The sequence below is a fragment of the Felis catus genome, chromosome B4 (genome assembly GCF_018350175.1).
Source record: "Felis catus isolate Fca126 chromosome B4, F.catus_Fca126_mat1.0, whole genome shotgun sequence".
Classification (NCBI taxonomy): Eukaryota; Metazoa; Chordata; class Mammalia; order Carnivora; family Felidae; genus Felis; species Felis catus.
Genome location: NC_058374.1, coordinates 114,097,055 through 114,123,275, shown reverse-complemented (window position 1 = coordinate 114,123,275; position 26,221 = coordinate 114,097,055).

Sequence of the window (26,221 nt, the reverse complement as noted above, 5' to 3'; positions counted from 1 at the left end):
AAGTTTGTGACTAGTCCCTGTGAAAAGTTGGTATCATGCAAACAAAGCGTTCATCCATCTTTGTTTCATATTTGTAAGCCATCATTTCTAAATGCGGTCCACCCTTCACAGCCCCCGCAACATTTAACATCTGCCTCCACCCTCAACAGTTTCCTGTAACCTGGACCCATCATGGCCCACTTCAAACAGAAATGCAGCTTCTTTGGTTCTGCTTCTAGAGTTTCACACTTGGGGCTGAGGAAGTTGAAAAATCTGTATCTTTCACAGGCATCTCAGGAGAGTCTAATGATCTGCGAATTGTTAGAATCAAAACTACTCATTTGCCATTTGTCATGTACTGCCCAAACTGTTTGTGAGACTTCCTTATCTGGGACCACCATTGCCTTCACTGAATTACATTTTTTTTTAATTAAAAATATGTTTATTTTGAGAGAGAGCATGCGAGCAGGGGAGGGACAGAGAGAGAGAACCCCAAGCACGGAGCATCATGCCGGACTCGATCTCATAAACCATGAGATCATGACCTGAGCCGATACCAAGAGTCGGAGGCTTAATGGCACCCAGGCACCCCACTGAATTACATTTTTTAAATATAAAAACTATAGAAAGTTATGTTAATGCTATTTTTCCTCTCTGTAAGTGTGCTTTTTACTCTTTGTTAAAGTAGTTATCTGTCTCCTCTGGCCATTCTATTTTAGCAGAAGAATATTCTTCTTGGTGTGTGGCTTTCGTTCCTCAATCTGACTCCTGGGTCCCCTTGGGGTGTTCATTATTTTCATTGTTGACCCCTGGTTGTAATTGGCTGGATTAGCATTGAGGAATCCTGAGTTGCAGACACAGAGGGAAATCCATCCATCTGGGTCTCTGGCAAATTGTTGAGAGGAAGCCATTTCCCCTCAACGTTGCAAGGTGGCAGGCCAGCCTCAAAAGTAGAGAGGACCAGGTCCCACCTGTCGAGCTCCATCCCAACTCCTCCAAAGCCGAAGAGACCAGCGGATGCCCCCAAGCTGGCCCTCTGCCCTTTAAAGGTTCACAGATCCTTCTCTCCCCGGCTACACTCTCTCCAGGAAGCTTGGAAGTCTGACTCTTTTCTCCAGTTCATCATTACTGGTGCATGCAAATCATCTCATCACAAGCTTTCTCCAGCTGGACCTCCAGAGATGGGAGTCCTTGCATGCATCCTTCATGCCCCATGTAGCGCCCTGCCCCAAAGATGGTCTGCTTAAGTTGGCAGTTGAGTAGAATTATGGCAGGGGGGAGTAGGAGAAGGGGAGGCAGGGTGGGTGCCCAGGCCACCATTTTCCAAGAATACACTCACTGTCACTGAACTTTCTATCTGTGAGTGTCTGATTTCTCCAGCTAAGGGGCTTTGCATATATCCCCTAGCCCCACCATGCCTTACTTTCCTTATTTTGAGAGCTGAGATAATAGTAATCTCCATATAAAGTTGGCATTTAAATCACAGAGAACCACTATTGCACACTCTTTCTGTGCCAGGCACAGTGCTTTACGTTCATTAATGCCAAATGAGTAAGTAGAGCTGATGCACTCAGCACGTTGCCAGGCACCCGTGGGTGCTCTTTCTCTTCTGTTCTTGCTCTTAGCTGCTGACCTCAATGAGGGTAGACACCGCCATGAATATTTTACAGTCCCCCCTCTTTCCTCTGTACTTTATACCCTACCTTGCAGAAAGGCACTCAACATATTTGGTGGTTGACTGAGTGGATCATATGCTTCCAAATGGCAATTTCCCCGTTTTTCTATACTTGGTCAATTCAATTAATTTCATATGTCGCTAAAAGTTCTAGCTAAAAGTTCACTTCCTTGGCAAAACTGCACATCATCTCTCTTCCCTGATAGAATGTCATCTACACATCTTAGAGGTTATTTATCCCTAGTTTTACCTCGTATACAAGTTATTTATGCACAGGAACTATATCCTTTGCTAGAATACACTCCTTTTCTGCTCCAAGTCAAGGACTGTTCTATATCTGGGATTCCTTCTTTTATTTATTTTTTTTTTTTTAATTTTTTTTTCAACGATTTTATTTATTTTTGGGACAGAGAGAGACAGAGCATGAACGGGGGAGGGGCAGAGAGAGAGGGAGACACAGAATCGGAAACAGGCTCCAGGCTCTGAGCTGTCAGCACAGAGCCTGACGCGGGGCTCGAACTCACGGACCGCGAGATCGTGACCTGGCTGAAGTCGGACGCTTAACCGACTGCGCCACCCAGGCGCCCCGGGGATTCCTTCTTTTAAAACCTTGCCCCTAAAACATGGAAGAATTACGATAGGAAACAAAAATTAGAGAAATCTTTTCTTCATTTTTGGGGGGAGGAAAAGCTATCAAATTGGAAATGGGTCATATGAATCCAGATAGCTTTGCAAATTAGAGGTGGCCGCATGAGGAGAATATGGTAAAGCATCCTGGTTAAAGTGCTGTGTTGCCCTACCTTGGGCATCTTGCTGTCTCTTTGGGGTGTTTTTTAAAGTAGGCTTTTCCCCACTAATGCTCATACACCCACCTACTCAAATAAATCAGCATATCCATTTCAATTGGCTCAGCCTTTCTTTTGAAATGATCGATCAATATTTTAGTATTGCACCTCATATTTTACGAAATCTTTCTTTTATAGGTGATCGTGTTTTGGAATACAGCTTCTAGTGAGTTGGAATTGGGCCCTCATTTATGACCAGTGGCTACCCCAGCAGTCGGTGCTGGGGTTCTGTTTAGTACAGTGCACATTACTTCATTGTCTGGTGGGGGCTCTGTCTTGTGGCAGTCCTTGATTAGAAGAATGCGGAAGTCAGGAGGTAGGAAGACAGATGTGGACATTTACACAGCAGGGTTTGAGTCCTGAAATACCTACCATCTACACATCTTCCGGATCCACAATGAACTTGACATACATCAAGCTTTTAATATATATTAACTATTATGGGTAAGGAAATAGGATACTCGGAAAAATTTGCTCAAGTACAGGCTACTGGAAGAAAAGATGCCGGTCTGGTTTAGTTCCAAACATCCCACAATGCCCAGCACTGTATCTTATTAGAGGTGTTGTGGCCAACCTCTTCCAGAGTGTGAAGTTGTCACTGGAAGGTGGCTGCCTCACTGTGAAATTCATTTCTCAATCATCTTGCACCTAGGTGTGGCTTTGTGATTTGGTCATTCCAATAACATGTGAGCAGAAGTGGGTTAAAAAGGAGGAGTCTCTCAAGCTTCTTTTTCCTTATGTTGGATAAGTGCGGGGTGCTCCGAGGCTCCGAGAAGATGGTGGGGAGGCAGGGTAGGGGGATTCTGACTCCCTAAGTCATTATGAATCACTCCCGTCGCATTGTTTCTGTCAATGAAAATGAAACCTTGATGATATTAGAACTCGGCCACTGAAATTTGGGGGCTTATTTATTACATCAATGTGCATTGCTTTAACTAATACTTCTGTTTGACAAATTGGTGGACGAAATACCTCTAGCACGATGCCATTTGGTACTTCATATGGATATATGATAAACCCATCAATCTTATTTCATCAATCTGTGGTCTCAGATAGAAGCAATTATAGTCAATCCGAATTTGAAGTGGGGCAGTGAGATGGGGTAGCTCTGAGGCAGTATGGTGGTTTTTCTCTCTTATGTTTTTTAAACATCAGACGCTTGTTGTAAAGAAGGAAGGAAGCAAAAGAACCACCCAGCCAAGTGGGGTGGGGAAGCTCTGGCACACTGTTTGAAATGAATGAAATAGAGATCATTTGTATGTTTTCTGTTCAATCTATTGTGTATTTGTGTGTTTTTTAAAAAAAATATATTGGGGATTCTTGGGGATATAGCCAAGAATCCCCTTACTGAACTAAAAAAAAAAAAAAAAAGAAAAAAGAAAAAAAAAAACAATTAGAAAAGCCTGCTAATAGCTTTTGTGTTTAGATGTGTAATGTCTTCCTGTGAGTTATTTTATGGGTGAAGTGTCTGAAATTGCTTATGAATACTGGGTTATAGATTTCTTTTCTTTCCTTTTTCTTTTTTTAACTAAGAGAACTTAAACATGATATAGAAAAAAAAAAGCATTTTATCTTGTGGTAGAAATGTCAACCACATTTCAATTCACTCTTAGGTTTCCCCTAAAAGGAATGACTTTTACGCATAACAATAGTCTTGTTTTTATAAGTGGTTAGTAATATCTGCAAATGTGTAAGGCATTCATTTTCCAGGAGCTCTTTTCTCCCTGGTAACACACCAGGAAATATCAGAGTGTTGTTATTTGAATTCTTTCTTATGCTCTGAGTCCCAGATGGATTGAAATTCAACTTCACAGTCAAATGAGTAGCCATTTAAAGCTCAGGTGTGTATTTCCTAAGACCCTCTCGAAGGATATATAACCGCTTATGTCTTTCCTAAAGACAGCAAACTGAATTTTAATTGGATCTTGCCTCTCCCAAGAGATCATTATACCTCTACTCCAAGGCCATATATTATAAAGCTTCAGTATGAATTGGAACATGGAGCCTGTGTTTGGGTTTAATATTTAAAGTTGAAGTTATATCAGCTGACACCCGAGTCATTCCAGCAACTCCCCAACCAAAATTTTATTTAATGTGAGTTCCTCAAAACATGAACACACACACACACACACACACACACACACACACACGTATAACTTGCATGTCAAAATTTCATAAACTTTCGGATTATGAAAAAGAGTTTGTTTTCTCAGGAAATAAGTCTCCAATGGGACTAGTTCCAAATTTTTCTCGTTTTGACCCTACCTTGACCTTGTCAGAGGAGAGAGAGAGAGGAAAAAAAAAAAAAGAAGAAGCCATGGAAAAGTTTATACATCTACTAAAGACCTGCTGACTCAGAACCAGACCTGGGAGATCCTCACGTAGAAAGAATCTTTCCGTCGAAGGAACAGAGACGGTATGAAAGATATCCGATGCATAAGCACTTCCAGGACCAGTCTTGCTCTAGTCTTAGGACTTGGCAAGACAACATGTCAAAGGAAACCCTCAGATTTGTGGGGCTAATTCACCAATACTAAATAACACAGTCCTGTACTTTGTTCTTTACAGTTTAAGAATCCGTGTAATTTTCCTGAGGTAAATCAGACTATGAAGACCGAGGTAAAAATACTGTGAAAATACCCCAAAACCTGCTGGAGAGTGGAATTCATACTCAAAACTCTTAAGGAGCCGTGTTGTGGTCTTGCCTTATACCATAACAAAGTAGATCTTTGTGTATTATATATACTTAAGACTAGTTGTTTTTTTCCCGGAAAATTTAAGTGAGAGCTTTCTTCCGAATGTGAATGTTTTAGAAATCTGGACTTTTTCCACTTAAATTTGTAGACAGAAACTTGGGTTGGCAACCAGAACACCAGGGTAGAGAGCAGTGTCTCTTGGTTTTTCTGAGATGTGGTTTCTTCAATTGTAACATTAGGGGGTTGAAGTAAGTGATCTGTAGACCAGTTAGAGTTACAACATTTCATGGTTCTAAATTTCAAGTGGCTTTTTCTCTATTTATACATCCTAGATTTCAGCATTTTTCTGCCATGATGTAAAAGAATATTTGGATTACACACTCAGAACACTCAGTGCTGGAATCTTAGACAGGCTTTAGTTTGTCCATTTATTTCTATTTAATTATCTTTCACTGGTAATGGACTTCTTGCTTCTCCTTCATTTTCTTTATCTCTCCATGGTATCAACAGCTTCTCAGTTACTATGCTCAAAACGCTGGACTTGTCCTCAATTGTTCATTCTCCTTTGTCTCTAACGTTAAATCAATCACACAACTCTGTTGGGTGCACCTCTGTGAAGGGTAAGACTAGTTTTATAAAAGAGGATTACAGAATTGCAGAATTGTAAGGGATTCCATTTACTGGTTCGCAGATTGCATAAAATCGCTTTGAGGATCTGAAGAAATACACGTACCATCTCCCTGGGTTGGGGGGATATCTATGTATATGTGTGTGTGTAGTGTATACACACACACACACACACACACACACACACACACACACAATTTTGCATCTAATTTCCAGGCACTCAAAGACTTCATGAAATTCACCCATGGATCTCAAATTCAGACTCCCTCAGGTAGGCCAAATGTCTCCAAAGGCAGAATTTCACTCAGGAACATTCTTAGTGGATGGCTCCCCACATCTGCTCGAGTATTTCTGGTGAATGAATGAGTTAAATCCATCTTGGAATTTTCTCTTCCTTTGTACGTAACGAAACTTTTATTGTTGGGAAATTTATTTGGGGCTAAAATCTGTTTGCTTTTGATCCTAGGTCTTCAGGATCTGAAAATCTCTCCCATAGTCTTCCAAATCTTTACTTTTCCATGTTAAATATTTACCATCCCTCTCTTTTATTGCATGGCTTCCAGACTTTTTCATATCCTGCTCATCTTTCTTTAGACACTCTAAAGAATAGTATCTTATTATAAGCTTGTTATCTTAGTACATATTAGGTACTCAATAAACGATCGATATTGTTTTTATTAACTTGGATTAAGATCATTTGGGATGTTTTGGAGCTGATATCATAATTAAGGATGGACAATAAAAATCTCCAAAATATTTTCAACCACTTTTAAACTTGGCCAATCCAACCCCAAAGTTGATATTAAGTTTTTTACATTTGAATATGGAATGTCATAATTAATACTGCCAAATTTTAACATATTGGGTTTGGCCCACATGCCAAGCTCCTAAGACATTACTGAATCCTGATCCTTTCATCTAATGTGTTACCTGTCCTTCTCAGTCTTGTGATCTCCACTCAGGTGCCGGACAGAGGACCAATTCAAAAGCACACATTCGCCACTTCTACCCAAATTGACTTTAATTCATTAAACAACTCTCTGTCAGGACCAGAGTTTGTCATGTACCTTGCTGAAAACATGACACACTATGCATTTGGGACTCCCCTGATCTTGCTACCAAAAAAAGGGGCGGGGGGGAGGAGAAAATGACATTAGTGTGAAATAAGTTGTTACGCATGAAGTCACTATGAGTCAGCCATTTCACTAGCTCGTTCCAAGTCCCCTAAGTCATAATCAAAGTATGTGAAGAGGGCAGGGAATGTCCCTTATTTGTACAGAGCCAAACAGATTTTGAGGTGCTTCCCTAAACGTACAACAGATTACTTCTTTGACTCACAGATCAGAGCGAAGCCAGTTTCAAGGGCAAGTAAAGGGAGAAAGCCTGTGTCTTGAGAACGTGGACCGATACTCTTGCAAATTTGGTGGCTATTTGTTCTTCCAGGGAACCTCACGGAGCTTTGTCAGAATCTCTAAGGAAAAGTGGGGTAGCTAGGTGGGAGCCTTCTCTTTTTGCCAGACTCTCTAATCCTCCCCAAGCGTGGAAACAGGGAGAAGGAGAAGAAATAAACCAGACACGCCTCCTTTCCAAAAGATCTGCCGAACTGAAACAGTCTGAGAAATTCTTCAGCAATCGTTATGAATGAAATTTTTTAAAAAGTTTTTTAGATGGATTTTCCAAACATCCTTCAGTGATACAAAGAAAGAGAAGAAAGAGAAGAACGCCATGCCAATACCCTTTGCATGAGCTCAGTCTATTTCGCTCTTGCCTCCAGCTGTTGCATGAGTTAGGGTGGTATTTGGAAGGACAGCTCATTCGGTTTGGGAGGTCGTGCAGGGGAGGGCGGAAGAGGAGAGGCAGAGATGCCAGACAGGCCGGCGGGCCAGCAGACACACGTGGACAGGGCTCAGTGAGCTCTTCTTACTATTGGAGCGTCCCTGCCTGAAACGGAATCCGAGGATCTGGCCTCGAGATGCCGGACGACTGTGACCTCTCTGTGAACCTGGCAGTGAACTCTCCTAGAAAGTGCTTTTGCTCAAGGTCCCTGACACTCAGGAGGCCCCTTGCTTTGAATTTAGATTAATTGAGAGCTCTGTTAATCTAGTTGAGTGCACCTTCCCACCCCTGCCATCTACAAATAAAAGGAAATTTTAAATGTTTTCTTTTTATCAGAGTCGGTCCTGAAGTTTTAAGGGATGATAAGATGTAGGATATGAAAATTTGCACTTTCTTCAGAGGAAGATGCGATAGCCAATCAATATATCTCTCTTATCTTAACCCAAGCTTTTATTTAAAGCAAATAACAAATGCCCCCAAACATCTGGCTCTCATTTCCTGGATAAAATGCAGAATGAATTAAATTCCCCAAATACATAAACTTCTCCTTACAGATTAGCACATGAATAAGGCAACGATCCTTTCAAATAAGGATTCAGTATATAAAATGAATGACCCTCATAAGAACTCATAAATAGTATCCTAGGACATGGCAAGGAATTAATTTAGCTCTCCAAAATCCCTCATTATCAGGAATTCATTAAACTATGGAAGAAATCGGCACTCTGCGTCTACACGGCTTCTTGGGAAAGGTGGTGCTTTTATATCATCTAGGCCATTTTTCTGAAAAAACAATACCTATCAAATCGTGTGGCCTAAGGCAGGCCACCGTCCACTCTTAGGGCACAGGTACCTAATCTGAAAAACAACAATAACGAAAATGCACCAATTTCCTACTGGAATACTTATGAGTATGAAAGACATCATGTATAAGCATAGTTTCTGGCACTGAGGGTACACTTATCAAAAGGCTGGCTGACCATTCTTCTAATTAAAAGACAGAAGCAATGGCCTGGGGCCAGGCCTTGTAGACTCCGGAGGCCTCAGAGCAATTCTACTGCAGAAACCAACTGGGGAGGGGCGCCTGGGTGGCGCAGTCGGTTGAGCGTCCGACTTCAGCCAGGTCACAATCTCGCGGTCTGTGAGTTCGAGCCCCGCGTCGGGCTCTGGGCTGATGGCTCAGAGGCTGGAGCCTGTTTCTGATTCTGTGTCTCCCTCTCTCTCTGTTTTTCCCCCGTTCATGCTCTGTCTCTCTCTGTCCCAAAAATAAATAAACATTGAAAAAAAAAAAAAAAAAAAGAAACCAACTGGGGGAATCCCTTGAGTGAAACTGTCTTACAGTGAGTGCCCTGGGAACTTTATCCATAAATTCCCCTTGAGTTGATCTCCTGCCGGACCTGTCATGGGACAACTTCCATTAATTTAAAAAAAAAAAAATTTTTTTTAACGTTTATTTATTTTTGAGACAGAGAGAGACAGAGCATGAACGGGGGAGGGGCAGAGAGAGAGGGAGACACAGAATCGGAAGCAGGCTCCAGGCTCTGAGCCATCAGCCCAGAGCCCGACGCGGGGCTCGAACTCACGGACCTCGAGATCGTGACCTGAGCTGAAGTCGGACGCTTAACCGAGTGAGCCACCCAGGCGCCCCTCCATTAATTTAAAAAAATACAGCTTTTTGTGAATTTTAGAGATCATGGAAATCATTGATTCAAAGTGATCTTCCTCCCAATCTATCTGAGATTGGTAAGGACTTCAGCCATTCCTAAATGTCACCAAATGGTCTGATGGTGAGTGATTTTAAAGAGATCTTTGGCTCAGGAAAGGCTACTAGAGTCCAGGAGATGGTTGGAAAGATGGGCCCACAGGAGATGTCTGAGTTTGTTTTCTCTTGAGGTGGATGCCTTTGCTGATAACGTTTCCACAGACCACAGGGCAATGAGTCATTACTGGCCTAAGCCAATTCACTTAGGAGATACAAATTGCATTTAAAACCCAGATCTCCAAGGAAGGCCATCTCAAGCTCCTTTAGACCATCCACGATAGCAACGACAAAAAGTGATGATAATGGAGAGAGGTAAAAAAAAAAAAAAAAGATGAAGGAAACACGTGAAATTTTAACTTCTTCTCTTTGAGATTATAAAACTCAGCAGATTCCATTGCTGGGCTAAATGTTTTGAAGAAGTGACTCATTGATCATTTCCTTTCACCTGACATGTTTAACCAGACGAAATCAATACTTCTTAGAGGGGCAATGGCTTTATAAAAAACAGCAACACAAGTGGGTGACACGAAGAACCATACAATAAAAGAATCATGTAGACAAATTCCTTCATAATCTCTTACTGTATCAGTGGATATCTTTCTCAAACTCATAGGTGTATGGATATATTAAGTTACTGAATTCATGAAGGTCAGGGCACAAGAGATTTGTTCTTTTCTTTTTTTTTTTTCTTCTTTTTTTAATGTTTATTTTTGAGAGAGAGAGAGAGAGCGAGAGAGCGAAAGAATGAGAGGGGGAGGGGCAGAGAAAGAGGGAGACACAGAATCCGAAGCAGGCTCCAGGCTTCTAGCTGTCAGCACAGAGCTCGATGCGGGGCTCGAACTCACAGACCAGGAGGCCATGACCTGAGCCCAAGTCAGACACTTAACCGACTGAGCCACCCAGGCGCCCCAAGATTTGCCCTTTTCATTTTTCAGTGCATTTACTTGCGAACCAAGTTGTGTCTTAAATGACACATATGGAGACAAAGAAGCTTCGTTTTAAACTGAGGAGAAGACCTTGAAAATACAACTATGTGAAGCATCAAAAGTGCCAACCATTTTTTTTTTTTTAAAGAACGCGCTCAATTCCAGCATATTTAAGAAACAGTGCCCCAGCTTCACACATGTACGTCCCAGCAGCAAAGAGGCTGCTCCCAGGCTTTACTCCTGGCAGTTCAGTGAGTACAGTATTTCAACTGGAGAATGTGCCACAAACACAAAGGGTTTTTTGTTGTTGTTGTTGCTTTGTTGTTGCTTTTTTTTTTTTTTTAATTTTAATCCCTTCAGAGGAAACATTAAGGGACAATCACTTCTTCATTTTGATTGTCACCTGGATTCAAAACCGTGCAACCAGAGACGGTTTGAGAAGGACAGATGGCCCTGGCAGTGAAGAGGGGTGGGGGGTGGGACAAGGAATAAATGAACACACTGTTTTCTGTATAAGCAAATAAAAGGGAAGGGGAAACAAAAGGAATGAGCCAGCCGGAGCTGAATCAGAGAGGACCCCTAAACATACCTTGAAGTTTCCTACACAGGGAGACCTACTTCTCCCTTAGCCAGTGCTGCACAGACGCGGGGACATTCACGCCGCTGAACCTAAGAATATTGCCTCTCAGAGGGCAACACTGCCTTTTTTGCCCGGTGCGCACAGAGGTTGCTGAACCTTGACGATGCCCTGTGGGGTAACCAGCAATGGACCGCTCGCCGAGGCAGGGGACTCGAACCACACTCGTGCGATTCGGGTTGAACGGCACCTCTGGGACAGTGTTTGGTCAACAGAGCAGGGCAAGCAAAGACCTCGCTTCCCCTCGGTGCTGGGCAGTGGGGCACTGAGCCTAGAGGACTGGGATGGCGACCTCGCTGGGGGCAAAATCCATTTGAATGCTTGCTGCTGAATGGGGGCGGGGGGGGGGGGCACCGTCAGCTTTTGTTTACTCCTTCTTACTCCGGGAGGTTGCAGCTGTTTCTTTCCGTAAAAAGGAGAAGAATGCAGCCACCTACCTCACGTTTTGCCCTCCTCCGAACGTTTGCGGAGCCCAACAGCTGTCTCTGCAAATGCTGCCACCCGGCATTGGGACGGCTGTACATGATCAAGAAAGGAGCGGCGAAGCCCAGATTGTCGGCTGGGCCTGGCTGGAGGTGGCAGGTGGGAATGAACTGTTCTCTTAATGGGCTCACGTGGTGCGCTCCTGCGGGGATTGACTCAAAAAAGAAAAAAAAAAAAAAAGCAAGCATTTAAAGGAGGCGATGAAGGAAAGTTGAATACGCACGTCTTGTATTTCATACTTACAGATCTGAATGGCTGTGAAGCATGAATTCACTGGTTGTTAGTGCTGGAAGGGATTTGAAAGGTCCTCTTGTCTAGGAGTTTTCAAATTATTTTTAGCAGCAGACTTTTTTTTTTTTTTTGTCCTGATCACATCTTAGACCAGGAGTATCATGTCACAAATGGCAATACCTACACAGAACAAGCAGGGCCATCACTAAAAAGAGTGGGCTATGAGAAAAACAACTTTAATAACAAACGAACTCAGCCGTGGGAACACAGTGGGAGTGTGGTGGGGACCGTGGCAAGCTGGCCGAGCCGGGAGGGGCCGGCCGCTACTCCCTGCCAGCGCATTGCTCCCTTTGCCAGGCGGGGCTTCATCCATCGTTCATCCACTTAATAAGTATTTATTAAATCCTTACTACACACCAGGTACTATTTTCAGGGTACATACAATGGACAAGATCCCTGCTCTCATAATGCGTATGCTCCGGGGAAGGAGACAGCTAACAAAAAGGGAAATGCATAAAAATGTATGTATTTGTAAGTAGTAAAACAATGCCAAGAAGACAAGTAAGGCAGGGAAAGGGACAGGGAACAACGGAGAAAGGAGGTATTAGACTGAACTGTCTGGAATGGGCTTTTATAAGGAGTACAGTAGAGTAGAGAATTAAATGATGGGAAGAAATGAGCCATGTGCAGATCTGGGGGTGTGGCGGGATCTGGGTGGAGCTGGGGTTGGGGAACATTCCGGGGAATAGAAAAGAGAGTGTGGGCATTCTGAGGCAGGCTTTGCTTTCACCCACCACCCCCACTAACTGAGCACCGTTTGGAATTCTATCCTCGTTCAAAGTCTCGTGCATACCTTGGATGATAGACCGGAGAGGTGTTTGTCCAAGGTCATACAGGGATGTGCTCAGACTGGAGCCCGGCTCTTTCAGCCTCCATCCAGTCCTGTGCTCTTTTCTTAACAAGTGTGTGCACTCATCATTTTCTTCCATGCCCCGAGAGTGGGGTAGTCTTAATAGAATCTCCATGACTAAGGCTTCAATGACTAATGAACAGCAACACTATTAGTGGCATTTTCCTATTGGGAATTCAAGGAAAATATCTAAATTTTCATAGAGTTCTGTCCCAATTTGCCTAGTCAATTCCTACTCTGGGGTATAATGCTATGTTGTGTACAGCCTTAACATCTTTCTGGGCTTTTTGCAAATATGATTAATGATTAAGTAATTTACTCTTATCTGCTAGACTAAATCCCACAGCAACAGAGGAGTCTGGAATACAGGAAAAAAAAAAATCCAAGTTACCAGTAAAAAGAACAAAAAGTATCAGCTAAGTCTGACCAGTTTCAACAGGCATGAGGATTTTTTTTAATATGCTCATATCATCCAGTTATCTCACATCCTCAGTTCACTTTCCACTCAAACGTTAGGTCAACCACGAGATGAAATAACAGTCTTGGATTATCTCTGGGTTCAAAGAACAGAATACAACAGATCCCTTCTGCTCGACCAACTGCCTGTTTTCCAATCGCTCCGACATCAACTCGAGGTAGAAAGGAATATTGATGCATCAGAATGGATAAAACTTTGTGGCCTTGGTCCACCCCTCACCCTTTCCTCCTCCGCATGGGCTGCAGCCAGACCCAGGCTGGCCTCTGCCTGTTCTCAAAGAGCGTGATTTATGGACTGGCTCCAAGACAAAAATGCATCTCCATCTTCTAGAACAGGTAAACGATATCCTGTGATATTTTTTAAAACTTTTTGTATGTTTATTTATTTATTTTGAGAGAGAGACAGAGAGAGCAAGTGGAGGAGGGGCAGAGAGAGAGAGAGAGGGAGAGGGAGAATCCCAAGGAGGCTCCACACTGCCAGTGTGGAGCCCCATGTGGGGCTCGATCTCATGAACCATGAGATCATGACCTGAGTCAAAACCAAGAGTCAGTTGCCTAACTGACTGAGCCACCCAGGTGCCCCAAATGTCCCCTGATATTAATGACTTACAACTTCTCTCCTCATTTTCTAAATACAAATAAAATTTGTCTTTCATTCATACCATATTTTAAAAAATACATAAGGGTTGAGGAATCATGGAGAGAATCTCACTCAAGAGAATCTCTTTTGTGGGGGACCTGGGTGGCTCAGTCGGTTAAGCAACCAACTTCGGCTCAGGTCATGATCTCACAGTTTGTGAGTTCAAGTCCCGTGTCGGGCTCTGCGCTGACAGCTCAGAGCCTGGAACCTGTTTCAGATTCTGTGTCTTCCTCTCTCTCTACCCCTCCCCTGCTCATGCTTCATCTCTCTGTCTCTCTCAAAAATAAACATAAACAAAAAATTTTAAAAAAAGAATCTCTTTTGTATTTAGTTTAAGTATTTATTAAAAAATTTTTTTAATGTATGTTTGTTTGTTTATTTATTTATTTTTGAGAGAGAGAGACCGAGCATGAGCAGGGGAGGGGCAGAGAAAGAGGGAGACACAGAATCTGAAACAGGCTCCAGGCTCTGAGCTGTCAGCACAGAGCCCGACACGGGGCTCGAACTCGTGAACTGCAAGATCATGGCCTGAGCTGAAGCTGGACGCCTAACTGACTGAGCCACCCGGACGCCCCTAGTGTTTGTTTTTGTTTTTGTTTTTTTAAGTCAGTAGATGTGAAAGGCCCAATCATGTCCTACTCATTGAAGTCTTTTGAAACGCCATTAGAATTTCCCAAATCTTCTAGATAACACTAAAGGAAGTCAATAGAGATCTTCCCAGGTGAAAGGAGTTTGACTCACTCATTTCGTTTCAACAATTAGAAGGCAGTCAGTTCTTAAATATTGGCTGTTTCGTTCTTAGGTGATTATTTGTGCTTCAGTGGCAGATTTTATTTAATAAATATCAATAACAATGGCAATGCTCAAGGAGGAAAAACAGACTAGAAAATTATAATGTAGTTTTTAATTAAATATATAGTGGAAAATTATCTTGAGATAAGCATGGACCACATGTTGGACATGTCTCAGAAATACGTATGTTTTTTGTATCTGTGCTTTGGGATGATTTCAACTTAGTTAAATCTATGAATGTAACTAAACAGTGGAGGAGGTAGGAAACTCGGGGTACAATTCATATGGTTGGGTACAGTTTCCATGGAGATTGGACTAATGCAATAATGTAAGCATAATAATATAAGTAACATAATTGAAGTGTCATCAAGTATAAAGTTTGTGTTATGAAAATTATAAAGGGCTAAATTACTGGAGAAGGGGTGATGGAAAATAAAGTTTGGATTGGGTCTGAAATTATGGGTTAGGATTTGGATTTGTGGAGAGAAAAGAAACCTGGCAGACAGACAAGCAATCACAAAGCCATAAGGCAGCAGCACATTGTATGTGAACATACACATGCCCTGTATGTGAAGGACTGTGAGGAGGGTGACAGGATTGGAGCAGGGAGGACATACGACACATACTAATAAGGCATGCCCATATTGTCTTGTTCTAAGAGGCACTTGAGAAACCTTGCTGGAGGCTCTGAGAAGATATGCTGACGGTGATATACACAAAAAAATCTGAGGGAGGGAGGATCAAAATTTCAAAAATCGTTCGGAAACTTACTACAACATTCCTGCAGAAGTGGCCCGAAAATCGTGGTAGCAAAAAGAAAAGAGATCTAAAGAGAAAGAAATATATGGCATGATGCTTGACTCCATTCTACATTTGTTCATAGACACGCACTGGGTACCTCTATGTGCTGTAGATACAAATACCCAATACTCCCTCTCCCCTCATGGGGCATAAACTCTAGGAGACCTTAATCAGGACTGAGGTTGAGTCCCGTATGTGGAGTTTTTTAGCAAAGCGTTATGTCAAATGACTCTTGCAGAAAGTAAGACAGAGGCCAGAGAAATTAATTAAAAGACTTCGCAAGTGTTCAGGCTGTCCTTTTATCCTTAGAGAGCCCGGTCATCATGTAGGAAAACAACCAAGGAGTGAGACATGCTTGGTGAGCCTGTGTCTCCGTCGGCCTTGGCAATGGCTGAAGGTTGACCTCTGGACTGCCAAAACCCTACTCCACATCCCAGCCATCTTTTCGATATCAAAACTGGTGGGAAAAAGCCCTGGGCCAGTACTCACAAGTCTCCTGAGTTGCGTCTTGACTCTGTTACAAGAGTATGATCTTGAGAAGTCGTTTATACTTTCGAAATCTCATTCAGCTTCTTCGTTTATAAAATGAGACTAATGGTACCTTCCTGGCAAACTCAGAGAATTGTCAGGAGGATCCAAGGAGAAGGTATGTGTCAAGACCAGTAGGGCACTGCGATGATGGTGGGCACTGGAGGAGAATGAGGTCCACTCGGTAACTGTTCGCCCTGTTCTGGTTTTAAGGGTATGATTTTTAAAAAAAGGATACTTAAGAATCATTCTCGGGGCACCTGGGTGGCGCAGTCGGTTAAGCGTCCGACTTCAGCCAGGTCACGATCTCGCGGTCCAGGAGTTCGAGCCCCGCGTCGGGCTCTGGGCTGATGGCTCAGAGCCTGGAGCCTGTTTCCGATTCTGTGTCTCCCTCTCTCTCTGCCCCTCCCCCGTTCATGCTCTGTCTCTCTCTGTCCCAAAAATAAATAAACGTTGAAAAAAAAAATTAAAAAAAAAAAAGAATCATTCTCATGCTAGGAATTTCAGGCCTTGATCTAAAAAAAGCCTTGATCTAAAGAAACAACTCTTTTCCAGTGAAGTGTTAGGTAATAACATGTACTTGTTATAAAAACAAACAATAGAGGTAATGAAGTTTTTCTGATTAACCGGAAATTAGAAACAGAAATCATATCCACTTCAACCTCCAGTTTTATATATATTTTTTACTTCGGTTGCACGGTGTCCAAGACAATTCTGATTCACACATGTCAGTAGCTAAAAATGGCAATAATTAATTTTATCTGCCCACTGTGAATTCTCTGCAATATCTTTAAATAAACAGAACAGGAAAGCTTTGCTTCAATGTCTGAGCACAACAAAAGTTAACAGACCCCACATGTTAACACGTTGAGGAAGAAAATAGGTTAAATTTGGTGCACACTGAAGGAGTAGAAGTTTTGTGTTATGAAAGTGTTTTGTTTATTTATTTATTTATTTATTTATATTTATTTTTTGCTATTAAAGTGTTTTAAATGATAAAAAAACATACTCTAACAGCATTGTTTGGATCAAATATTTGTGGAATCTTTGAAAGAACTCTCTGGAACCCTAAGTGTCTACAGAATCGTGTTTGAAGCCGGCCACAGGCATTGAGCACAGGATACTGCCCTAAGCACTATTTGTGCTTAATTCTTTTTTTTTTTTTAATTTTTTTTACGTTTTATTTATTTTTGAGACAGAGAGAGACAGAGCATGAACGGGGGAGGGGCAGAGAGAGAGGGAGACACAGAATCCGGAACAGGCTCCAGGCTCTGAGCTGTCAGCACAGAGCCCGACGCGGGGCTCGAACTCACGGACCGTGAGATCATGACCTGAGCTGAAGTCGGACGCTTAACCGACTGAGCCACCCAGGCGCCCCTGTGCTTAATTCCTAATTCTCATAACCACTGCATGAGGTAGATGAGACCCTGAGACAAAAGTTGAGTCATTTTGCGTGACGCGCACCCTTGGTAAATGGCCCAGGAAAGGTTCCAACCCAGGTTGTTTGACTCCAGAGTCGTTAAGTCCTGGAGGAGGAGAATGGATTCATGGTCTGTCTATACAAGTTGATGGTCAAGCTGTTTTGGTTTTCGCACCCACCAATTATGGATAAGTTGTGAAGCTTGGTTATGACACTATCTGAAAACCTGGACGTTCAGTGGGTATTTAATAGATGTTGGCTGAGTCTGAATTTACTCTATGGCTGACTTCCCTTCATAAGCCAGCTATGTAGAATCCGTTAATACAGGGGTTGGCACACTACAGCCAGAGGCCAACTCTGGCCCACCGCCTGTTCTTGTGTATAAAGTTTTATTGTAACACGCCTACTCATGTCCGTTTGTGTATTGTCCATGCAGTTGTGACAGAGACTATGCGACTCAAAGTATGAAATCTTCACTGTCTGGCCCTTTCCTGGAAAACTTCGTCGATCCTTGGTCTGATATAAAAACCATATTTTTTGTCATCTTCTCATAACATGGAACCACCTCAGATAGCAGTTCAGGTATATGTATTTGAAGAAGGCAAGGATGAGGCCTCACTGATGCGCCCGCGTGAAATCAGGACTGGTAAGGTTGGGGCACAGTAAGTGCTCTCTCTGCTACCACCCTGTCCCTGCTCAGTCTGCTAACACATTTTGGTTTGCATCCAAATTTTTTTAGCATGTCTTCTACGTCGTAAAACATGCCTGTATTTAACAGGAGGCATTTAAAAAAAATTTTTCTTTAATGTTTATTTATTATTGAAAGACAGACACAGAGCATGAGCAGGGGAGGGGTAGAGAGAGGGGAAGACACAGAATCTAAAGTAGGCCTCAGGCTCTGAGCTGTCAGCACAGAGCCCGGCGCGAGGCTCGAACTCACAAACTGAGATCATGACCTGAGCCGAAGTCGGTCGACTAACCAACTGAGCCATCCAGGAGCCCCAATAGGAGGGATCTTTTTAAAGATGGGATTGAAAAGTCAAGCTACTGATGGCCTACAAATGATTTAACACTTAATGGTTTGCAAAATTCAGGAACTTTTTTTTTTTTAAGAAAAAGTTGGGGTATTCTCCATCATGAATGAACGCCAAAGAAAAGAAATAGTGTTAAATTGGATGTTACTTAAGTTAAATAAATTAATTATTTCCTTTGAGTTTAAATTGTCATTTGTAGAATTTCTTTTCTGTAATTTAAGGAACACATAATTTGAGAGAGGTAGGAAAGTGATATGGGTTCTACATCTCATTCTACGAAGCAGACAGGATGCTTTCAATCAAAAAATTTCCATATTATATTTGTTAATCAAATCGCATTGACGGTTTCAAACTTCATCCTCCGCTTCCATAAAACATCTGAAACTTATTAGAAAGTGAACATTAGCAAATGGATTCAAAGTTCCAAAAAACTCGGTTTTCACTCCCCTACTTACAATCTTTGTGAACTGTGTCCGTGGGTGAAGATTTCCCTACCTATAGAAATAGACTTGCGTTTAGAATATAAAGCTATAGTATTAATTTTTAAGTATATAAGGCAACAGCCAAAAATTTGAGTAGAAATTCCCGTCATTCATTCATTCAGCAAAAATATGTTGGACACCAATGACGTACTAGCCCCTGGTTATACACAACGTCCAACCTAGACACGTTAGCAATCCTGATGGAGCTGGAGAAGACAGATAAGAAGTAACAGTTAAATTTCTTTTTTCAAATTTTGATAAGCACTATAAAGAAAATGAATAATGTGAAGTGATAGCGACAAACATGGTAAAAACCATCTCAGCTGGACCATGGTGGTTGCGGAAGGTAGACAGGAGGAAATAGCTGGACGTGCAAAGGCCCTGAGACATGAATGGGCTTGGTATTCAGTGAACCCAAAAGATGACCGTGTGCTTGGAGAAAGAAGAAAGAAGGTGACGTTGCAGAGTGCTATGACAAGAGAGAAGCACAGGTTAAGGTTTTATATTTTTTAAATGAAAATGTTGTGTTTTTACTCAAATAGAGACCATTACGAGAAAGCTTGTCTGGATGAAATTTGATGTGTCTTTCGCGCCACATTATTTCTTATCTATTTATCTTTGAAATCTCAGGCTACGGGAAAGGTAGCGATTGTATAATATGACACACCCTTTTGTAGATAATTATATAATGCCACTAGGGTGAAAGCATTTAGAGAGAAGAGGTAATTTCACTCTTTTCAGCCTGGAATTTTTAGTAGATAAAGATAAAACATTTCAAGCTGTCTCTGATACATCGCCATCTCTGCAGAGAATCAAATTACTTTCCTTTCTCCTTTCTACAAAAGATGCATGTCTTAACTTATCATGCTACATAAAAACATTTATGTAAACCCTACAGATCGCATCCCCGAGAAACCACGAGACTCAAAAGAGAGTAATTAATGCGGGACTCATCAATATATGTTTTATCTTTAACTTTTTTGCAAAGCCACGCAGTGCGGCAATTTATGATGCTACAATAGGGAACTTGACAGGGAATGACCACTTTTGAGATGGTAGTGTTTTGCAGGTGATAATTTATGACACTGTCACTTAATCCATGTAAGGATATGATCGCAGCTGATATTGCAGACCACATGGAAATTTAGAGGATTCTTAATAAAGTGATAAAATAAAGATGATGATAATTATTAGAATGAAAGCCAGTTATCCCTAAGCAGCTGGACAGAAGAGAAAGGTCAGGATTAACGACCCTTTAGAGCCAAGAAGGGAACTTGGCACCTTCTGCATTGTGGGCTATTCTTCTTTGAAGGGCTTGGTTGTGAAAGGGCATGCTGGTAGGTATCCCGTTAATATCGCTCACCATCGAATAGGATCAATACAGAAGTGGCAAAGGTAGAGTTTCAAGTTCTATAGTTTCCACCTGCAATTTCACTGGTAAATGGAAAAGCCTGGATTGATTACTTAGAAGATTAAATTGCTATTATTGCTAGGCTGTTATGGGGAGTAGATTATATATCCTTCGTAAGCATGCTCTTTGGAGGAACATGCGTTATGTCTTGGAAAGAGCAAGATTAAGAGTCAGAAGACTTAATCTGCTCACCGCAGATTAAGTGTGACCTTGGACAAGTCACTTAAATCTCTTTGTCCGTTTCCTAATCAGTAAAATAAGAGCCAGAATATATTCTCTTTTGCCTACTTCACTAGAGTTTCTCAGTCAAAAGAAAACATTTGGTTATCTGTGAAGCACTATACTTTTGCATTAATCATTATAGTTTGTTTTATATAGTAGGAATCAAGAGATTACTATATGGTCACTTCAATGTGTTTGTGCCTTGTCACATTTTGAAGATCCGAGAGACATCTGCGCCTTAGGAGATGACACATTGCGGGAGAGGGGTTGTGTATGTACTTTACCTTTTTAGTTATACTTGGTTTCATAAAAATAAAAAAAGAAAAAAACCTGTAGCATTCTTCCTTTTGCATAAGATTCTAAGGTGTGATTAGGAGACTAGAACTCTTACAAGGGAAACAAAACAGCTGGGTAGGCTTCAACCAGTCCAAACTCTCTTATACTCTCACTTGGTGGTTACAAAAATTATAAATACAGCTGCCTATTGGACATCTCTTTTGGATGTCTCCCAGACACTCAGTGTGTCTGCAACCAAATTTGTTTCTCTTCCTTCAAATAATATCATCATCTCTTTCATTGCCAAACCCAGAAACCTGGGAGTCAGTTCAAATTTTTCTTCTTGGTCAAGTCCCACATCTATACCCAACACCAATCCTGTAGATTCAATTTCCTTAATTTAGTGTACCACCATACATTCCGTTCTACTGTGTTGCCTCTGCCTTGATTCTGACCCTTATTTTCTCATGGCCAAATTGCTACAGTAAATTTCTAAATGGCCTCTTTTTTTTTTTTTTTGGTCTACAACCAGCTCTTATAAATCATCCTCTTCTGTGATGGCAGACTAACTTCCTAAATTGGAGATCTGACCAAATTTTCCCCCTGTTCAAAATTTGGTAATGCTCCCCAGGGCTTCCAAGTGACAGCATCTTTGCAGATATGATTTTGTTTTCTGCCCCCCATGTCTATCCCCAATCGAGCCTCATTATCCATATCCGGCAGCATGTCCTTTGTTCTGTCTATGTCATGCTGTTTCATACTTCTACACTTTCACACGTGATGTGAACACAGTCTAGAAAATGCCTTTCCCCGTTATAAGCCAGAATAAACAATTGTCTATTCTTCAAACTTCAGCCCTATCACTGTTTCTTTCTGGAAGACTTCCTGAGGCCTATTCATTTTAGTGTCGCTTCTCTGGGCTCTGAGAGTGCCCTGTGTACTTGTTACTGTATTCTAGAAGTAGATACTGTACTAATCCTAATTAATTCCAATCTTGATGTTTTCCTGGGTATCCCTAGATTCTAACAGTGATAGACACATCACCTGGTATTCAGTAATTCAGCTTTTTTTGCATGAATGAATCAGCACTTCTAATACGGCGGCCATGCCAGAAGAGAAGATAAAAGTCGTACCCTGATGGGTTGAATGAAACAAGGGAAGCCAAAGTGTAAAGGCGTTTCCTGTGAAGGCATTGAAGTGAAAACTTAAGGAGGCAAAAGGGAACAAATGGAAAAAGAACGGGAAGCAAGGAGATCAAGAGAAGTTCAGGACGAATCTTACAAAAAAAGTGTTCTAGCCAAGGGTTGACATGTCGATTCGGTTACGGAGAGCAACCTCAAAGTTATCAGACACCATGTGTTTTGCAGCGTGCGAGAGACAAGGAATAGTCAGTGCAAAGACAAGAGTGTGTTTCGAGAACATACAGAAGACCTGTTTGGCTGGAGCAGGGTGAGGGAGGGTGTTATGGGCTGACATGTGTCCCCTCACATTTCATATATTGAAGCCCTAACCTTTAGTACATCAGAATGTGACTGCATTTGAAGGTAGGGCCTTTTAAGAGATGATTTGGTTAAAATGAGGCCATTAGCGTGGGCTCTAATCCTATTCAACTGGCATCCTTATAAGAAGAGAAAATTTGGGCACACAACGAGACACCAGAGGGAAAACCACGTGAGGAATATTGCGAAAAGGTAGTCATTTGCAAGCCAAGGAGAGACAGCTCGGAAGAAACCAAACCCGGTGACACTCTGATCTTGCTTGGATTTCCAGCCTCCAGATCTGTGAGAAAATAAATGTCTGTCGTTTAAGTCGCCCATTCGGTGGTATCCTGTTATGCCAACCCTAGCAAATTAATATAGAGGGGAAGAGTCGTAGATGTAGTCAGCAAAATAACAGGAGTTTGAGCAGAGGGTGTGAGGGAAAATTATGTTGTGGGGCCTTATAGGTCATTGTAAGGACTTAAGGTTTCATTCTAGTGAAATGGGGAGCCATTGGAGGATTTGGAGTGGATAAATACTGTGATCTGGCTTTTACCTTCATGGAGACTGGGAGCTGAAAATGGAGGGGTCACACTGATAAGGCATTCAAAGTTGTCAATTGTGTGGGAGAGAAGGACATCGGGGGCGCTTCCTCCCTTCCATTTCACAGCTGGAAAAAAAATGAAGATCCAGAGTGGGAAAACAGGATCCAAAAGTGACTTGCCCAAGATAACAGAGTACTTGTGTCACTCTCCTAGAATAGGAGTCAGGCATTCAGTGCTCTTCACTACTTAGTACTTGGAGAGAGTCGCATTGGGCGTCTCAAGGAAGGAATGCGAGTGTTATTGCATAATGTTTTGGGGAGGCTGGATGTATTTGTGTGAGCAGATATTAACACTGGAGCGAGTTATGGTAGCCGTGGAATATGCTGTGATACCCTCAGCTGCCCATCCATGTCTCTGTGACTCAAGGACACGTAGCTTGAAAGACTGGCAGGAGCAAGTGGAAATTATTCATGGGCTATAGTCACAGACTGTGTTTCCACAGATGTCCTTCATGGTGGATCATTTCATTGATAGAACAATTTTCAGAGATGACAATAGCAAAGGCTGATCTCCAAACTGTTCTCCAACATACTAGGACAATGGAGAATTCTGATTTCAGATTAATAAAGAATTTATCTATGTGTGTGTATACATGTGTGTGTATGTATCTCATATGTAATTTATGTAATACATATACAACATATACATATGTACATATATATGATATAGTGTGTATTAGACTATATCATATATATTATAATGTATATATACAATAGAGAGACATCAAACTTGAAGATAATAAAATATGCTTAACACTTAACTTTCCTTATTTGGGGGATCACAGTCTTGTACTACATTTGCGTCAATATCTGAAAATTGTTAGATATATAAATACACACACACACACACACACACACACACATACTTCAATAGTCTAATTGTTTTAAGTTGTTCCTGTTGCTCTGTTTTGGCCAGAAGAGGGAACTTTGATTTATTTTTAGGGTCATTTATTCTTCTGTGTGAAAAATTGGAGAGGACAAAAGTAAAATTGGGAAGACCAGTTGAGACCTATTATTGCGGTCTTAGATGATGATGGCCTAGACACAAATGGTGATATATGTGATGGCTCTAGGTGGAAGGAGTTGTGATATATTTGAGAAATATGTTGAACAGGACAAGGTCCTAAAACAATTGATAAGATACTTTTTCTAGATTTACTTTGATAATCCAAATAACTGTGAAATCAACTACTGTGACTCAGCACGTATTCTTGGATCTTGCTCACAAGGATTCATGGATAAGATCCCCAGATCCAAGATCCATGCTCATTGGGCTGAGAATCTGGTAGTTTGTGACAAATTTGGAAGGAAAGAGTTAGCAAGTCACAGAGGATGTGGAGCAAAAGATTGCATTTCAGGGTATAGTGGCTAGGATATTTGGGTCTCTCCCCGTAATGGAAATTCCCATGAAATTTGTAGTGACCAGAAGGGAAGAGGAAGTCCCTTTTGTGTCTAGGCCCAGTGGGACATGTCCTTGGACATCTGACATGTTCACAGCTACTCAGGTACAAAGTTCCTACTAATCCTTACACAGAAAGCTAGGCATCATCAAATTTTACCTAGGATCCAGGAAAAGTGTATTTACATCCTCCATGTTTTTTTTCATATAATTCATCAAGATTCAGGTGCCATGATTAACTGATGTAATCAGTTGGGAATAGAGAAGAGCCATAGCCTAAGAAATACCCGGATGAGACGATCTCTTGGGATAACAAGATAACACATAACTTTAACTTCTGTGGAAATGCCTCATGGGAAGACCAAACAAATTCAAATAGCTGATGTCAGATCTTTCCTGAGTGAGCAGAGGAAAAATAAAATGTGGGGATTTGATGTCTGGTACAGGGGAAGGAATCAAATCAAGGGAGAAAAGAGAAAAGAGGCAGATGGCTTTGTGCTTTATCAAGGGTTTCCATTCTTAGCTAAAACTGACCAACGACGGGGAGAAAAGGTGACCAGAGCATTTTTGTCGTGCTTGGTTTTGAATGCACATTTTTTAAATGTTTTATATAAACAAATTTCTCTTACAAGGCAAATTTGTGCCCAGGTGATTTGTATATTTGTGTTAACAAGTAGCTTTTCAGTGGCAGAAATGTGGAAAAATGGCATAGAACAAATCTTTTTAAGGAAAATTCTAAAGAACGAGGGCTAAAATAAGCAACCCATTAGAATATAAGATCTTTCAGGGACTTTGGAGGAGGGACCATGTCTGATGTATTCAGTTAATCACCAACACCTATCCCTCATGCCTGTACACGCTAGGTGTTCAGCAAATATTTATTGACTAAAAGCCTGAGGTTTGGGAAACAAAACATTCTGTGGACAAATGAGTTTAGAAATTCTATATCCAAAGTCTTTTTTTTTTTTTTTTTTTGTAAATTCACAACACATATTAGCCTGTTAAAGATTCCTGAAAGACCTACAGCAAGAAAACTTTATTTTTTTTTGAGTCAACTGGATTTTCACCAATATCTTTGAACTGTTTTTCAGCGGATACCTGTCAGCCTCCTGCAGAAATTCTGCTGTAACCCCACATATTTTTGAGGAGGCAAAGCTGATGGTAAAGACAAGAATTTGAAGAGATGACTGTGAGTTCACATCACACCCTTGTTACATTGAATCCAAAAAATATATATTTTTTATTTGTAGAAAAAATATTCAAGTTAAACCTGTTTATTGTCTGAGCTGGACTTGGTAGGTAACAAGTAGAAAGCAACTTTTATTTTGCTTCTGCCCCTCCAAAACTGATATTCACCTTCAACCCCCAGGTTCCACTAACCAGTAAAACTCTGGGAAGTTCTCCATTGGCTTTCCTAGTTACCAACAGGTGATAAATTAAAACAAAACAAATCCCCAAGCCCTACTTTTTTTTAAGGTAGTGAAAAGTCTGGTGCAGTAGAAAGTCTAATCCATATAAACCTTAGCCGTCTCCTCTCACAGCTCTGTTATCACTCGTGTTGGAAATCTGGGACTAGGAGAAGGGGCCAGGCTGATTTCCTCACTTCCTTCTCTTTGTATTGTTGCCCCCTTCCATGGCTGTGGTTTCTTTTCTCTCCAGAGACAGGGAAAGTTGGGCAAGCAAGGGGAAGATGGAAAAGTGGAGTAAACTTGACTCATGTTATAATTTTTTTAATAATGTTTTATTTATTTTTGAGAGAGAGAGAGAGACAGAGCGTGAGCAGGAGAGGGGCAGAGAAAGAGGGAGACACAGAAACTGAAGCAGGTTCCAGGCTCTGAGCTGTCAGCATGGAGCCTGACGTGGGGCTCGAACCCATAACCTTGAGATCATGACCTGAGTCGAAGTCGGTCGCTTAATCGACTCAGCCACCCAGGTGCCCCTGTTATTATAAATTTTTATGTTTATTTTTGAGACAGAGAGAGGGAGACAGAAAGGGGGAGGGGATGGGCAGAGAGAGAGGGAGACACAGAATCCAAAGCAGGCTCCAGGC